Source organism: Bos taurus, chromosome 17, assembly GCF_002263795.3.
Source record: "Bos taurus isolate L1 Dominette 01449 registration number 42190680 breed Hereford chromosome 17, ARS-UCD2.0, whole genome shotgun sequence".
NCBI lineage: Eukaryota > Metazoa > Chordata > Mammalia > Artiodactyla > Bovidae > Bos > Bos taurus.
The window spans coordinates 67,823,951-67,842,141 of record NC_037344.1 but is presented as its reverse complement, the minus strand read 5'-3'; the positions used below and the strand labels follow the sequence as shown (position 1 = coordinate 67,842,141).

Below are 18,191 nucleotides of genomic sequence, written 5' to 3'. Positions count from 1 at the left end.
GGGGTAGAGGAGCATGGGGAGGGAGACCAAAGATAGTTATTTTGAGGTTAGTATCAGTGAGAATTTACACAGTTCTCATTTTAAGCTTTGAGGTTCTGATTATCATCTGTTATCTATTGTCCTTTGAAAATGTTTGTTAATTAAATATGATTCATCACCTGTAATACTTAAGTCATTAGAGGATTCCTTCCATATGGGTAAATCAGAGCAGTTCACTAGAATGGAAATTCTCTTAGGTGCAACTGCAGTGGCTAGTGTAAGATCATATGAAGGTCAGATTTGTAATTGTCTTGTGATTAGATAGGTTTTAGGTCCCAAAGAAAAGAAATACTTATTACCTTATGAATGAGAATTTATTGTGAGGATATATGTGCATAGTACTGAAAGTCACCCTCATGGGGTTCTCACCCCTGATGCTAATAGTGGAAAATCAAGGGTTGATCTGGAGAGACCAGCCTGGTAGTAGTCAACAACCTAAAACAAGTGGCTCCCCTCACTCTGTCTGTGTACCGCTTGTACATTCTCAAGGCAGACAGTTTGATTGGGTCAGCTTGAGGGGTACTCTGCACTGAATATCCCTCTTGGTTGTGGTTCTGTGAGGATACCTGAGAAGTGTGTCTTCTCCCTTGTGCTTAGTCTGTCTTCATTGCCTTGACTTCCGTATTTGCAACTTGGTTCAGTCAGCTGTGGTTTGGTTTGTTTGTTTATTATTTGAGTACCTGCAGTGAGCCAGATGTGTTGTAGAGGCTGGAAAATCAGAATTGAGCAGGATAGGCCTTCCTATCCTTACCCCACACTCACATATTATTTTCCAGACATCATATTACCGAAGAATATTTCAATGTGTATCTAAAACTCTTTTAAACAATATGGCCAGAATGACTAGAAAAAAATTAACAATAATTCCTTAATATCATCAAATATCTAGTCAGTGTTGAACTTCCAGTTGTCTGAAAATGCTTTATCAGTTTTCTTTTGTCACAGTTGTGCAGTATACCAAACAACCACAAAACCTTGGAAGTTCAAAGACAAAGAGCAAATGTAGAGTCTGTGGATCAGCTGAGTGGTTCTGTTGCTCTAAGCTGGGCTTGGAGGGATTCACTCATGTATCTGTAGTTAGCTGTGGGTAATGTAGGTGATTTTTGTTGATTTTGGTTGGGCTTGTTTACATATTTAGGGCCGAATGGACCGACTAGATCCTGCTCCATGTGTTTTTTCTTCCAGTAAGCAATCTTGGGCATGTTTTCATGGTGAAAACAGAAAAGCAAGAGCAAAACCGAATTGTGCAAGAGAGCAGGTGAGATGAATGAGTGCTCTTCAAGCTTCTGCTTGCCTCACCTTTGCTACCATCCCATTGGTCAAAGCAGGACAGAGTGGTAGGGGACTACAAAGATTCAGGACAAAATGGACAGAATTCAGGAAAGTCATTCATTGAATTTATTGATGCAATCAATCTAACACAAATGCTATAAATGACTTTCTCTTGCATTTTGTTTGAGTTAGAATCCAAATAAAGTTCATATATTATGATTAGTTATTGTACTAGATTCTTCCTCCTGCGCTTTTTTTTTTACCTTATATTTTATATTTTAGAAGAGATTTGGGAATTTCTAATCAATATAGACAAGACTAAAGTGACTGGAATGTAGTAGTGAGGGACTGAATGATAGACAAGGTTTGGAGGGAATCACTTCAGTTCAGTTCACTTGCTTAGTCGTGTCTGACTCTATGAGCCCATGGACTGCAGCACGCCAGGCTTCCCTGTCCATAACCAACTCCTGGAGTTGACTCAAACTCATGTCCATTGAGTCAGTGATGTTATCCAACCATCTCATCCTCTGTCGTCCCCTTCTCCTCCTGCCTTCAGTCTTTCCCAGCATTAGGGTCTTTTCCAATGAGTCAGTTCTTTGCATCCGGTGGCCAAAGTATTGGAGTTTCAGCTTCAACATCAGTCCTTCCAATGAATATTCAGGAACGATTTCCTTTAGGATGGACTGGTTGGATCTCCTTGCAGTCCAAGGGACTCTCAAGTGTCTTCTCCAACACCACAGTTCAAAAGCAACAATTCTTTGGTGCTCAGCTTTCTTCACAATCCAACTCTCACATCCATACATGACTACTGGAAAAACCATAGCCTTGGCTAGATGGACCTTTGTAGGCAAAGTAATGTGTCTGCTTTTTAATATGCTGTCTAGATTTGTCATAGCTTTTCTTCCAAGGAGCAAGTATCTTTTAATTTCATGGCTGCAGTCACCATCTGCAGTGATTTTGGAGCCCAAAATAAAGTCTGTTACTGTTTCTACTGTTTCCCCATCTATTTGCCATGAAGTGATGGGACTGGATTCCATGATCTTCATTTTCTGAATGTTGAGCTTTAAGCCAACTTTTTTCACTCTCCTCTCTCACTTTCATTTAGTTCTTCACTTACTGCCATAAGTGTGGTGTCATCTGCATATCTGAGGTTATTGATATTTCTCCTGGCAATCTTGATTTCCAGCTTCTGCTTCTTCCAGCCTAGCGTTTCTCATGATGTACTCTGTATATAAGTTAAATAAGCAGGGTGACAATATACAGCCTTGATGTACTCCTTTCCCTATTTGGAACCAGTCTGTTGTACCATGTCCAGTTCTAACTGTTGCTTCCTGACCTGCATACAGGTTCCACACAGTCAAAGGCTTTGGCGTAGTCAATAAAGCAGAAATAGATGTCTTTCTGGAACTCTTGCTTTTTGATGATCCAATGGATGTTGGCAATTTGGTCTCTGGTTCCTCTGCCTTTTCTAAATCTAGCTTTTTTGGGGGGATGGTCTTGATCACTGCCTCATGTACAATTTCATGAATCTCCGTCCATAGTTCTTTAGGCACTCTATCAGATTTAATCCCTTGTATCTATTTGTCACTTCCACTGTATAATCATAAGGGATTTATGATTTAGGTCATACCTGAATGGTCTAGTAGTTTTCCCTACTTTCTTCAATTTAAGTCTGAATTTGGCAATAAGGATCTGAGCTGCAGTCAGCTCCCAGTCTTGTTTTTGCTGACTGTATAGAGCTTCTCCACCTTTGGGTGCAAAGAGTATAATCAATCTGATTTCAGTATTGACCATCCGGTAATGTCCAAGCAAGAGAGTTCCAGAAAAACATCTATTTATGCTTTATTGACTATGCCAAAGTCTTTGACTGTGTGGATCACAATAAACTGTGGAAAATTCTGAAAGAGATGGGAATACCAGACCACCTGACCTGCCTCTTGAGAAACCTATATGCAGGTTAGAAATGGACATGGAACAACAGACTGGTTCCAAATAGGAAAAGGAGTCCGTCAAGGCTGTATATTGTCACCCTGCTTATTTAACTTACATGCAGAGTACGTCATGAGAAACGCTGGGCTGGAAGAAGCAGAAGCTGGAATCAAGATTGCCGGGAGAAATATCAATAACCTCAGATATGCAGATGACACCACCCTTATGGCAGAAAGTGAAGAGGAACTAAAAAGCCTCTTGATGAAAGTGAAAGTGGAGAGTGAAAAAGTTGGCTTAAAGCTCAACGTTCAGAAAGCTAAGATCATGGCATCTGGTCCCATCACTTCATGGAAAATAGATGGGGAAACAGTGGAAACAGTGTCAGACTTTATTTTTCTGGGCTCCAAAATCACTGCAGATGGTGATTGCAGCCATGAAATTAAAAGATGCTTACTCCTTGGAAGGAAAGTTATGACCAACCTAGACAGCATATTGAAAAGCAGAGACATTACTTTGCCAACAAAGGTCTGTCTAGTCAAGGCTATGGTTTTCCCAGTGGTCATGTGTGGATGTGAGAGTTGGACTGTGAAGAAAGCTGAGTGCCGAAGAATTGATGCTTTTGAACTGTGGTGTTGGAGAAGACTCTTGAGAGTCCTTTGGACTGCAAGGAGATCCAACCAGTCCATTCTGAAGGAGCTCAGCCCTGGGATTTCTTTGGAAGGACTGATGCTAAAGCTGAAACTCCAGTACTTTGGCCACCTCATGTGAAGAGTTGACTCATTGGAAAAGTCTCTGATGCTGGGAGGAATTGGGGCAGGAGGAGAAGGGGACGACAGAGGCTGAGATGGCTGGATGGCATCACCGACTTGATGGATGTGAGTTTGAGTGAACTCTGGGAGTTGGTGATGGACAGGGAAGCCTGGTGTGCTGCAATTCATGGGGTCGCAAAGAGTCGACAGGACTGAGTGACTGAACTGAACTGAATGTCCATGTGTAGAGTCTTCTCTTGTGTTGTTGGAAGAGGGTGTTTGCTATGACCAGTGAGTTCTCTTGGCAAAACTCTATTAGCCTTTGCCCTGCTTCATTCTGTACTCCAAGGCCAAATTTGCCTGTTACACCAGGTATCTCTTGACTTCCTACTTTGCATTTCAGTCCCCTATAATGAAAGGGACATCTTTTTTGGGTGTTATTTCTAGAAGTTCTTGTAGGTCTTCATAGAACCATTCAACTTCAGCTTCTTCAGCGTTACTGGTCAAGGCATAGACTTGGATTACTTTGATATTGAATGGTTTGCCTTGGAAACGAACAGAGATCATTCTGTCATTTTTGAGATTGCATCCGAGTACTGCATTTCGGACTCTTTTGTTGACTGTGATGGCTACTCTATTTCTTCTAAGGGATTCTTGCCCACAGTAGTAGATATAATGGTCATGTGAGTTAAATTCACCCATTCCAGTCCATCTTAGTTCACTGATTCCTAAAGTGTCGATGTCCACTCTTGCCACCTCCTGTTAGACCACTTCCAATTTGCCTTGATTCGTGGACCTAACCTATCCAGGTTCCTATGCAATATTGCTGTTTACAGCATCGGACTTACTTCCATCACCAGTCACATCCACAACTGGGTGTTGTTTTGCTTTTGCTCCGTCTCTTCATTCTTTCTGGAGTTATTTCTCCACTGATCTCCAGTAGCATATTGGGCACCTACTGACCTGGGGAGTTCATCTTTCAGTGTCTTATCTTTTTGCCTTTTCATACTGTTCATGGGGTTCTGAAGGCAAGAATACTGAAGTGGTTTGCCATTCTCTTCTCCTTTTTCTTGAAGAGTATAGGCTAATTCATTCAGTGCCTTGTGAATCATGGGAAGGACTTTGGTTGTTTTCCTAAGAGTGACTGGACAGCCATATTGGGTTTGGAGCTAGAGAATGACTTGAGCAATTTATGTGGTTTTTTTTTTTTTTTTTTTTCTTTTTTTCTTGGTTAAGTCCAGGGTATCAAAGATTTCCATTACTGCAAGAAGTCCTTTTGCCCCTTTGCAGTCAGGCTCTTTTCCATTCTAATGACCCATAATCTGATTTTATCATCATAGATTAGTTGTAACTAGTCCAGAACTTCGTATCAATGGAGCCATACTAATGTATGCTTTTGTATCTGTCTCCTTTCACTCAGCATAATGTCTGTACTGTGTAATCATCTGTGTTGTTTCAGGCATTAGTGAATTCATTTATTTTTATTGCTGTGTCATGGTTTGACTGTACAACAGTTTATTTATTTACCTGTTGATAGACATTTGGGTTGTTCTAGCTTTCTGATTATTATGAATAAAGTTGCTATGAACATTTGTATACAAACAAGTCTTTTTGTAAATATGTTTTCATTTTTCTTGAGCAAATACTTAAAAGTGAAGTTGCTAAATCATATGGTTTAGTATATTTTAATTTTATAAGAAATTGTCAAACTGCTTTTCAACATTGTACCACCTCATTACAATCAAAGAAAGGCAAATTAAGACTGCAGTGAGATACTATGTTCACATACTAGATTTAGAGAAGTGCCATTTAACATGGTTTTGAAGGCAATGATTAGCACTAGGAACTGTTATACCTTGTTAGTAGGAATGTTCGGAGAAGGCAATGGCACTCCACTCCAGTACTCTTGCCTGGCAAATCCCATGGACCGAGGAGCCTGGTAGGCTGCAGTCCATTGGGTCGCTAAGAGTTGGACACGACTGAGGGACTTCACTTTCACTTTTCACTTTCATGCATTGGAGAAGGAAATGGCAACCCACTCGAGTGTTCTTGCCTGGAGAATCCCAGGGACAGCAGAGCCTGGTGGGCTGCCGTCTATGGGGTTGAACAGAATCGGACACGACTGAAGCAACTTAGCCGCAGCAGCAGCAGTAGGAATGTTAACTGTTAACTGGTATAACTGATTTTGAAAACAGTTTGGCAATATATTGAAACGACTCCTATGTAGAGAAACTCTTGTTTCTCTAATTGTTTAATTCTCTAATTGTTTCTCTATTGTTTCTTAATATACTTGTACAAGTATATTAGAAACTGTGCATTAAAATTTGGAGAATAACACTGTTTATAATAGCAAAAGGACCAGAAACTACCCAAGTGTCCATTGATAGGATAAAGGATAAATTGTGCATATTCACACATTACAATATTATACATTAGGGAAAATGAATGAACTCCTATTATTTGCAACATTGATAAAGTTAATAAACAAGCAAAACTAAATAATATGTTGTTCAGACATAATGTGATAAAACTATGTTAAAAAAGGCAAGAAGATGATAAATACAATAGTAATATTTCCTTAGGCGGGAAGTTAGGGCAAGTTGATGGAGGTAGATGCAAATTATTGGTAATGTTCTGGTCTTGAGTTGCTTTATAGCTAAAATATAATCATCAGTATAGCTCTTGGTGTATCAAATATTTAAATGAGCATACAAATTAAACAACTCCTCTGGCTTTTGTATAGAGGAGTGGATTATAATGAGACAAATAAAGAACTGATTTCATTATAAATCAGTTATATTTGTTATAAATATAAACAAATGTCATAAAAATAAAGCAAAATTTGTTGCAACTGTTATAGGGAAAAGCTAGTTCTTGCCTTTTGCTTGGAAGGGGGTACTGTGCCTGACAGAAGTGTACAGGCTTGGCAACCCATCCTGTCCGTACACCATAGTTCTTAGGTTAGTGATTCCCCATTCACACTTCAGTGTGTAGGTCCAAATTTCCATTAAATGGGCACTTAAAAATGTGGAAACATTTATTTAAAGTACATTTGAAGCATTAATTCATAATTTATTCATTCATTGTCTGACTGGTATGTCCTCAATTATAGCATTTATGTTATCACTTGGAATATAAATAAAAATACACTTTTACTGATGGATTTATTAAGCCTGATGCTTCACATAAAGAGCCAACCCCCCAAAGTAGTATTTCACTTTGCACTTTAAGCCTCTCTCTCTCCGCTCTCTCCTCCCTTTCTTACTTTATTTCTGCTGTATAGCTGTTGTCAAAGGATTTCACTTTATCGTCATTTGGAGAGTACATTTGCTTCATACCTTTTTGAATTTTCTTTTTCTTGGATCCCACATCTTCATTTCTTTTGGTTTATTCTCTCATTTTGGTAGAGCATGCTCCTTAGTACCTTGCTAATAAGAAAGGGAGAAAAAGAGATATATTTTACTCTAACAATTAATTTAATTCTACTTTAGAAATTATTTTCCCTCCAAATTCTTAAGGCATTGGTTCTGCGTTGTCTTGTTTTCATTGTTGCAGCTTAGAAGTCCAGTGCTATCCTGATTCCTGATTCTTTGTATGAAAGCTGGGTTTTCTTTTTTCCCTCTCTTTAGAAGCTTATAAGATCTTTTGTATCCCCAACATTCTGCAGTTTTACAACAAATGCCTTAATGTAGATCTGTTTTGATTGTATGTTCAGGTAAATTTTTACAGAACTTACAGATAGGTAGTTTGACAGTTTATCTCTCTACTTTATTCTCTCTTCCTAGAATTTCTGTTACTAGGATTTTGATGGAGAAGGAAATGGCAACCCACTCCAGTGTTCTTGCCTGGAGAATCCCAGGGACGGTGGAGCCTGATGGGCTGCCATCTATGGGGTCGCACAGAGTTGGACACGACTGAAGCGACTTAGCAGCAGCAGGATTTTGAACCTCATGAGCCTGCCATTTAATTTTCTTACCTTTTCTTTTTCTCCTAATTTCATTATTGTTTCATTTTGCTTTACTTTCTGGGACATCTCTTCTACCTTACCTTTCAGATCTTATATTGAGGGTATTTTGTTTCTTCTATCATATTTTTAATATAAAAATTCCTTTTAAAAAATGAGATATTATTCACTAAGTTGTACAACCATTGTCACTTTCTAATTTCAGAACATTTTCATTATTCCAAAAGAAACCCCTATTCATGAATCATTCTCTATTCCCCTTACTCACCAGCCCCTGACAATCACTAATCTACTTTTTGCTTCTGTGGATTTGCGTGTTTTGGACATACTGTGTAAGTGGAATCATACAGTATGTGAATTTTTATTTCTTGTATCTTTCTCTTAACATAATGTTTTCAGGCTCAATTCATGTTGTAGTGTGTGTATATGTCCTTTTTCTCCTGAATGTTCTTTTTTAGTAAATCCTGTTCTTACTTCATTGAAGCAATATTTTTTCATATCTTTCAGGGTATTGATGGTAACTTTTTGAAAATTTTATCTTTGTACATATTCTTTAATTTCCCCAAGTAACTTTTTTCTGTGGTTTAGTGTCTGCTTTTTATATAAGATGTTTTTCTCAAAAATGTCTACCATCCTTATTTTTCTCCTTAGATTTAAGACTGAGGTACAGTAAAACTTAATGGAAGTTCTCTAAGCAAGGTGAGACTGATTGTACGTTTCATCACATGGTGATCTGGCTGGGTAGAATCCCTTTGGGTCTTTTTTCCCCTTCTCGTGTGCAGTCAGATTCTCTAGCACCAATTCTTCCATTTTTCTATCTGAGGATTTATGTTTGGCTCCCTATCAGTGTTCTGAGAGCCAAACATACAAGCCTATAATTCAGCCATATATTTTCAGTATGGAACCCTCCAACTATGCCTTTTATCTCCCAACCAGAGATCTCTGTTTTCCTTTATCCAGGCTTCTGCCAGAAGAGAAGAGTAGCAGTCATCTGGATATGTAACTGCTTCTTAAACAGACTTTTAACCTATCTTTAGCTTTCTAGTCTGTCTTCACTCAGCTTCCAGAGGTACATAGTGCTGCCACTTCCTGAGCCTGATAGAAATTCTGCAATATAAATAGACTTTTATTGGTGGCTTAAGTTTTGGTTCTGCTAAGTCAGTTACCACTTGCCCATCTGCTTTCTAGCCTTTACAACTTTGCTGTTTTTGCCTCATCTACTAATCTTTTGTTTACATTGTGAGTTTATGCCATTTATCAAATCCTTTTAATGTCTTTTAGGTGGAATTTTAGAAGAGAGGAGATGTAAATCTTGTGTTTAATCTACCATGTTTAACTAGTAATAATTATTTTAGCAGAGTATTAGAAATACTAGCTTGCTAGGGCTGCCATAATGAAGTATCATAGACTGAGTGGCTTAAACAACAGAAAGTTATTTTCTTGCGGTTCTGGAGGTTAGAAATCCAATATTAAGATGTCAGTAGGATTAAGATGCAGAGAATGCAATGGCACCCCACTCCAGTACTCTTGCCTGGAAAATCCCATGGATGGAGGAGCCTGGAAGGCTGCAGTCCATGGGGTCACTGAGGGTCAGACTCTACTGAGCGACTTCACTTTCACTTTCATGCATTGGGGAAGGAAATGGCAACCCACTCCAGTGTTCTTGCCTGGAGAATCCCAGGGACGGCAGAGCCTGGTGGGCTGCCGTCTGTGGGGTTACACAGAGTCGGACACGACTGAAGTGACTTAGCAGCAGGATTAAGATGTCAGAAATCCAACATTAAGATGATTTTTTCTGAGACCTCTCTCCATGGCTTGTAAACGGCTGTTTTCTCATTCTATCTTCATGGACTTTCCTTTGTGGGTGTCTGTTATCTGTTATAATCTCCTCTTGTAAGAACACTAGTCATACTGGATTAGGGCCCATCCCTATGACCTCATTTTATCTTAATTACCTCTTTAAAGATTGTGTCTCCAAATATAGTCACATTCTGAAGTACTGGGAATTAGGACTTCAGTAATCTGAATTCAGTCTGTAATAAGACATTTATTGACATTTTTGACATTTATTAAGTGAATTGATTTTAATACTTTCAGCCACATGTATACCTTTTCATTTTTATTTCATTATAATGCAAAGAAATCTTTCATGTTTGTAAGAATAATTATGGATGACTTTCTCTCTTTATTTTTTGAGTTATGCTTTCCCCAGGCTCAATGAGCTTAGTAGTGTTTAGCTGAGGTTTTTTCTCCATGCTTCTGCAAAGATTAGACACTCATCCAAACTTCCTTAAACAGGGTGTTTCTGTCAAGAAGTCTGAAGTCATTCTGATCCCAAGTGTAAAGTCATTCTGATCCCAAATCCTTTCTTCATGACTCTTTAATATCTTCGTTTCCCTTGAAGCTTATAAGGTATTAAATGTTCTGAAATTTCTGATGTGATGCCTTGATGTGGGTGAAATTTTCATCCATTGCATTGGATATTTGGTGGGGTTTTTCAATCTTGAAGTTAATATCCTTTGGAATTTTCTTGAATCATTTCTTTGGTGATTTCTTCCCCCTGTTTTCTTTATTCTCCTTTGCTGGAATGTTATGCAGATATTGCCACTCCTGGACTGGTAGTTTTTCCCCTTAGCTTTTCTCTTTTTCACATTTTTTTGCTTTTCATTATACTTGTGGAGAAACTTCCCTAGGTTTTATCATATTACTGTCCTCATAGTGAACCCTTCATTTTTATTATGTATTTAACTTCAGGGAGTTCTTGATTCTCTGTAGTGCATGTGTGTGTGTGTTTCATGGTTTCAGTTTCTCTTTTTATATATCTGTTGATGCACACACACATTTTCTTTTTGTTAAAAAGTAATAGTCTACAAAGTATGCAAAGCTAGATGTATAATTTATCACTAAGCAAACACCTGTGAAACAAACCACCCAAGATAAGTCATAGAATAGGGGTTTTTCTGTCCTCTGCTTTTTACCTCCCATCCCCTGTAAGAATTATTTCTTCACTGCTTGAGGCTCAAAATCTCCACTAGTAAAAGAATAAACTATACAAGCTGTTCTATGTAAAGAGACTAGTGGCCATTTAGCCTATGAAATGCCATTGTTAGAAAAAAAAAGAGTGATAGGGACATCAGGAAGAAAATAATCCAGGGTGGAGAGTTGGAACATGAATGGTAGATACTTTGTTTAATGTCAGTTAGTAAAAGAATGATATAAATATTTCTTAGTTGGTTACAGTATGGTATTGTTTTGGGGGGCTTTAATTAGCTAAATAAGAAAAGCAGAATCTTTGAAGAAAGGTTTTCAATAATAACTTGTTCATTTATCAGTCAGCCTTAGATCAGTTATTAAGCATTGAAGATTCAAAGATGCTTTGAGCATAGTCACTGCCCTCTAGAGAGTCAAAGATGCTCTCTAACCTCAGATGGATCTTTCTCTAAAAGGTAAATCCTAATAAAGGTCAGCGGAGAAGGTAATGGCACCCCACTCCAGTACTCTTGCCTGGAAAATCCCATGGATGGAGGAGCCTGGTGGGCTGCAGTCCATGGGGTCACTAGGAGTCGGACACGACTGAGCAACTTCACTTTGACTTTTCACTTTCATGCATTGGAGCAGGAAATGGCAGCCCACTCCAGTGTTCTTGCCTGGAGAATCCCAGGGACGGGGGAGCCTGGTGGGCTGCCGTCTATGGGGTCACACAGAGTCATCATGACTGAAGTGGCTTAGCATAGCAATAAAGGTCAGAACACAAAAACATTAACTTTTTACTCCAGTAAAAGAGATGTATCTGAGACTGGCCTGGCAAGAGATTGGAATATTGTGTTAATGATCCCAGTGTTCTTTCTGAGAACACAGAAATCACACTTCACTAATTCCAAGGTTCAGTGGATTAGAGGAAAAATCTTAAACCCAGGAAGATTAATTCAAATCCCATATTAACCTATTTGATCATTTCACAGTATTACTAGATAATTTGTAATTAGTGACAAGCATGTAGAGTTCACGAATAATCCTGCTTGGGTGATTGCTCCCCTGTTCTGACCTTCATGCCTCCCTGTTGTTTCCAAGAGATAAATGAGCACTTTAATTACCTATTGTTCAGGAATTCTGCTTTTTCTTCACCAAATGATGAAATATCTTCCTAATTTATGTTAAGCATGTTTTTTCTCCCCCAGATCTTTTCTTTTGTTAGAGAATCCTTTCTAGGTAAGTGTATCTTTATTTCCCATGATTTTTAGCTGTAGCATTTCAACCTGGATTAGTTCTCTGTTATGTTAGGATTTTGTTTTTCTGCATCACTAATCAAACAGTTTCTAATGACATCTTGTCTTTTCATGTGAATTGAAGATTGAGTACTAGGAATTTCAGCACTACAATGAACCTATCCCACAAAAGTACTACAAGGAAAGATAACACTTTTTTGGAAAAAGAGCTATTCACACCCACCATTAAAAAGGTAAATAACAGACTGATAGACTAATAATTATTCATAGATGTACAACTTGCCAAGCTTTGAAAGATGAAAGGATTGTTTCTTGTTGAAGATGGAAAAGGACTTCTCTCATCCTATTGAAATTTAGTGATTCATGTTGGGATAGTGTAATTTCTGTACTGAGCTTTTAAAATAGGTTTGATTTTTGAAACACATTGACTTCTCTGTTGATCTGTAAGCCTTAGGCTGAAATGTGGAGAAAATCTGATTATTCATCTCTAGGTTTGCATCTAACACTTCTCTTATATTGTTCTCTACCTGTTGCAACCTTTTCCATTGCTAATGCGTAAGCTTTTCTCACAGTAAACCACTTCTCTGATTGTCCAGACACCAAATGAGGGTCCTACAGTCGATTTAATTTCTGAACTAACTAGGTAGAGTTAGTGCAGATCGGACAGGTTAATGGGCTCAGTTTCATAAAACTGCCTCACCTCAGACACCACTTGCAAGTCCTGGTTTGCCACCTGTACTTGTGACCAACTGACTATAAATTGGGGGTTCCATGACCCTTACTGGAGGAGGAAATGGCAACCCACTCTAGTGTTCTTGCCTGAGAAATCCCCTGGACAGAGGAGCCTGGTGGGCTATAGTCTATGGGGTCGTAAAGAGTCAGACTCGACTTAGCAACTCAACAACAACATGACCCTTCCTCAAGTTTGATAATTTGCTCTTACTGCTCATACAATGCAGGGAAATAGTTTGTGGAAGAAATGCACTGTGCAGGATATGGGAGCGTGGCACAGAACTTCCATGTCCTCTCTGGGTGTGCCACCCTTCCAGTCCTTCCATGTATTCACCAACCCAGATGCTCTCAGAGACTTGTCATTTAGGTGCTGGTGTCATTCTATGGTGGTTTCATTATGTAGGCATGATTGATTAAATCATCAGTCCTTGGTGATTAACTCAACCTCCAGTGCCCTTTCCCTCCCTGGAGGTCAGAAGGTGGGCCTGAATATTCCAACCTTTTAGATACACCTTGGTCTTTATGGAGTCCAACCACCACTGAAGTGTCTAGCATGCAAAAGACACTCTTCGGGAGGCACTGGAGGTTCATTGTTAAGAATTCTCACCTCCCAAAAGATGCTTTCACCACTCCAGAGATACCAAGGGTTTTAGGAACTGTGTGCCAGGGACCAAAGACAAAGACCAAATATATATTTCTTATTGTAACACCTCCGCCTTACTGAATTGTGCCCTTTTAGATGCTGTTTTAGTTTCCAGCCTCTTACAAGTTCCTTCTTACAAATGTACCTTTTCTTTGCCCTATTTCTTTAGGGTCAAATATAAACTTTGTTAACATTATTTTTTTGGCAAATCCATATTGATGTGTTCAGTTGATGCAATTATATTGAGGAATTCCACTTTCAGGTAAAAGGAGAGTTTCATTTTAAAGCAAGGGCTTTTGGAGATGATACTTAAAGCTGCAAGGGTGACTACCAGGGTAGAGATTCGGTGCATTGTTTTCCATCTTGGGGCATTTTTATCTGGAGACCATGCATTATGGTTCTTTTCACATTACACTGCATAGCTTCTTGTACTTTTACTTAATTGGCCCTCTTTACATCTTAGCTGAGCCTCTGGTTGGCCTAAGCAAAACGTTGTTTTATTGTAGTGAAACACTGGTGTCTTGTGGAACCTAATGGCAAGATGTGCCAGCTAGGCCATGTGAAGGAATGAGATAGAAAGCGGTTAGAACCCAGGCAGCCATTTTCAAAGCCTCTTTCTCTAGGGCCACATGATCTCTGAATTAATTTCTTGTTGTGGCTGTAACAAATTACCACACACTTAGTGGCTTAAACAATAAATTTATTCTCTTTAAAAAAGTGTGGAGGCCCAGAAGTCTGAAAACAATTTCACTGGGCTCCAATCAAGGTGTTGTCAGGGCTGTGTTCCCTCTCAAGACTTAAGGGAGATTCTGTTTCCTTGCCTTTTCCATCTCCTAGAGTTATATTTCTTGTTTTTCTGATTCATGTGCCATTTTCCATCTTTTCAAAGCAGCATGACTTTGTTTTTTTTTTTTTTTTCCAGTTGTCACATGGCCTTCTCCTGTAGTGGAGTCTCCCTCTGCCTCTCTCTTGTTAAGAGCTCTTGCAGTTATATTTAGGGCCTACCTGGATAAACCAGGATACTTTCTGCAGCTCAAGATCCTTAACTTGATGACATCTGCAAAGTACTTTTTAGGCATATAACATTATTTTCACAAGTTTCATGGATTAGGCCCTGGATATCTTTGGGAGCTATTATTTTGTTTACCAGTCTCTAATCATTCCTTCTCTGTCTGCAGCTGTTCATGTTTTTCCTAAAGACCACCTTTCTCTGTTTTGGTATACAGGTACCAAAACATATCTAACCCACAATGGCAGTCTTAGGTCTTGGGTTCACAAGAGAATAGTTCAGACTAATAGGATAGTAGTAATAGAATTGAATATTGATTTCAGATTCCTACAAAGCAGTTTGAAGCCCTAACTTGGTCAGATGTCCAACCCTGGTGCAGCTTCCTGGTGCAGTGGCCAAGAGGCAGATTCATGCCTAATAAACACAGGTTCAGACTCCCTTGGAGAAGGAAATGGCAACCCACTCCAGTACTCTTGCCTGGAAAATCCCATAGACTGAGGAGCCTATTAGGCTATAATCCATGGGGTTGTAAAGAGTTGGACACGACTGAGCGACTTCACTTTCATTTGCAGACTCCCTGTCCTATTGATGGGGTGCGGTTCTCAGAGAAAGAAGGATAAGTAGGGTACCTAAACTGAAGTTGCTGATTTAGTTATAACTAGAGACAGAAAAATTGCATGTTCTCGAAAATTGTAATTGGAGTGCTTTGATTATACCAAAATGGATAAATTCTAATAAGAAATGATAGTTTCATAATGATTTTTATCCCTTTGCTCTTAAACCAAATGAGAGACAATCCTGCAGTTGTGATTCCCCCCACATAGCATCATAAGGGGTAAACTCTTACATGCGTAAAAGAGGTAGAGGAAGAAAGAAATGGTCGTCTAAAAGTAGAGGGGAGATAGGACCCATAGACAGATTTTGATAGCTCTGTGTCTTTACTATTTATATTTCCCTGATATTGCTGATTTAAATAGCTTTTGCCATGATTCAAATAGGTTAATCCGGTGGGTGTTGAGATTGCACCCTGGGCCTCTCCTAGTTGCGTTGTGAACCTTAAGATACGTGCCCCCACCCCAACTGCACCCATCGTTTATAGAGCACCTGCAGGTTTACTAAGGGGATTCAGCTTCTCCTCAGAGAATTGTGTCTGTAGTCCCCCTAGTCATCTGCACATCTTCAAAGATGTCTTTCTTTTGAACACACCATCGTATTTTCGTAGCATTCTTACTTTGTACCCTATGTCTCTAAAGTAAACAGGTCTTTTCTGAGCTCTTTAAGATTACTTTCTTTTTAGGTTATGACCAAAATCCTAACCTTGTGAATGCTTCAGGGGTATCTTTATTTTATATCTGCTTGTCATGTATAGTTCCTAACATGACAGGTCCGTACTGAAGACTAATTGACAGTCCGTTAATTGATGGCACTTGAGATAGAAGAAAATGACCATATTCAACAGTATATTATTTGTCTAGAATCAAATTGCTACCACAGCTGCCTTACTGAATAGGCTCACATGATGTGTCTGGTTGGAGCAAGTTGCCAACAGATCGATAAGTGTAGAGTTATTATAATAATTGAAAATCAGTATTAAAATTTCACAAATAAAAGCTTTGGTTCAGGAATTTTTATTGGATATTTGAGAATATCAGTTATTGGTGTGAATTTTTCTTTAAAAGATGGAATAGGATTTATGCTAATAAAATATGTAATTCCTATTTTTGGTGGGGGGTGTTAATTTTTCACAAATAGAATAAAATCCCCATTTTCAAAACTGTCTTTCTGATGTGTTCTAAGTGAAAGTGACAGTTATCTCTTCATGTCCTCCTGATACATTGCTTAGCAACATTACAGCAGATGTTGGCATAAGTGAATATTGGATGTGAGAATGCTGATTATGGGAAGTGGGGAAAATTAAGAATAAAGGGGTTATGTTAGGAAACTGCTGAAGGGTAAGGGGTGCGTCCTGTCAAAGTCTGGGCACCCATCAACTATAGAAGATGTGGGTGCTGACCCACGAGTATATGCAGAGTGCTAGTCTCTAAAACCATCTGGCTTAATGCATTTATATGAGCAAATTAGAGATGTAAATGTGGCCATGCAGGATTAACCACACACTGTGCTGCTCTTTGCTAGTCTTAGTGCCAAATCACATTTCACATTCTTGGTGCTCTGTATGATTTCTTTAGACTTATTACTTTCGTTTGGTATGCCATTTTTTATATATCATTGATGCTTTACAGTGGAGTTTTTTGATGCCTGTACCTGCAACACGGAGGAAAGATATCAAGGGGAAGGAAGAAACAGATCAGATCAGCATTGTTTTATATCCTTCCCTCGTTCAAATGCTGTCTAACATCTTTGGGAAATTTACTGCTGCCTCTAAGAATCTCTTGGCTTTCTCAGTATAGCCCTGTATTTTTGGCCTTTTTTCTCCCCTTGCCAAGCTTTATTGAGGTATAATTGACATATAACATTATATAAAAACATACACTGCAAAATGATTACCACTGTAGGTCATGTGACTACCATTTTTTTTCTTGTGATGAGAACATTTGAGATTTACTCTCTTAGCAACCTTCATTTATATAATACAGTATTATTAACTATAATCACCTGCTGTACTTTAGATCCCAGAATGTATTCATACTCTAACTTAAAGTTTGTATACTTTACATTTTTCTAGTTGATATTCTTCATGCCAGAAGCTGGGAAACTTTTGATTGAGAAAATGTAAATTGACTTGCCTGAGGTGGCAAGCTAAGTCCTGGTGTTCAGAAACAACAAAACGTGATCATCACTGAGGCAGAAATTGCTAGCTCTTCCCCAGTATTTACTTCCCTTTTTTTCCTGTAGCAGTGCGCTCTGCAGTTATTAACTGGACCTTTTGCCACCTAGAATAAAGACTACCCAGACCCATAGCTAGGGTGTATTCATAAAACTAAATTCTGGTCGGTGGGATGTAATCAGAAGTGTCTAGTACAGTTTCTAGGACACCTTTATAGGGAGAGATGTGCTTTTCTTCCTGTCTTATTCTCCTTCCTGTTGGAGGGAATGTAGATATTGGGTGGTGGTTAAGTAGCTATTTGAACTGAACTGTACTGAAAGCATGTATTAAAGATGAGAGAAGGCCAGATAAGGGAATGGATTCTTGATGATAGGGAACATAATGTCAGCCTTGAACTTATAATCTCTGGACTTTGTTTATATAGGAGAAAGTTATATTTCTGTCTTAGATAAGCCACTATTATTTCGAGTTATCTAGTCCCTGAAGCTAAAGCTAACCCTGGCTAACATAAGCATCCTCAAATAAGACTTACTTTGTACCTATTATAAGCTTGCTTAATTGACCATTTCTAGAATTTAGATATATGCTTTTAAAAATTAAAGGTTAGCTTCTGGTTTGCTTCTCACTATTTATATCTGACCTACTGTATTCCTGCCATTTTCTTACATGTAGAGTTTACCCTAGTGATTGTGTTTCAGTAAGACAGCTGAAGAATTTTTTCTCCCGAATGAGAAAAACCAAAGTTTGTAAACCTAAGTCAGTAACCAGAAATGTAAATCTATGATGTTTTATGGTTCTGCTGATTATATATGATCTTTGGACACAGGCACACAATAGCAG

General features: G+C 38.7%; 1 protein-coding gene across 5 annotated transcripts in view; it reads left to right on the top strand.

Moving 5' to 3' along the window:
• Window positions 1-18,191, top strand: part of TTC28 (tetratricopeptide repeat domain 28) — a 579,079-nt gene that overhangs the window by 130,885 nt on the left and 430,003 nt on the right. For 2 of the 5 annotated variants that reach the window (XM_024977808.2, XM_024977807.2), the window contains exon 1: window positions 1-18,191. This exon is cut by the window's left edge and continues 25,376 nt beyond it; it is cut by the window's right edge and continues 23,665 nt beyond it. The exons of the other annotated variants lie outside the window; for them this stretch is intronic. The gene's annotated coding sequence lies outside the window, so the exon portion shown is untranslated. 5 annotated transcript variants of the gene reach the window in all.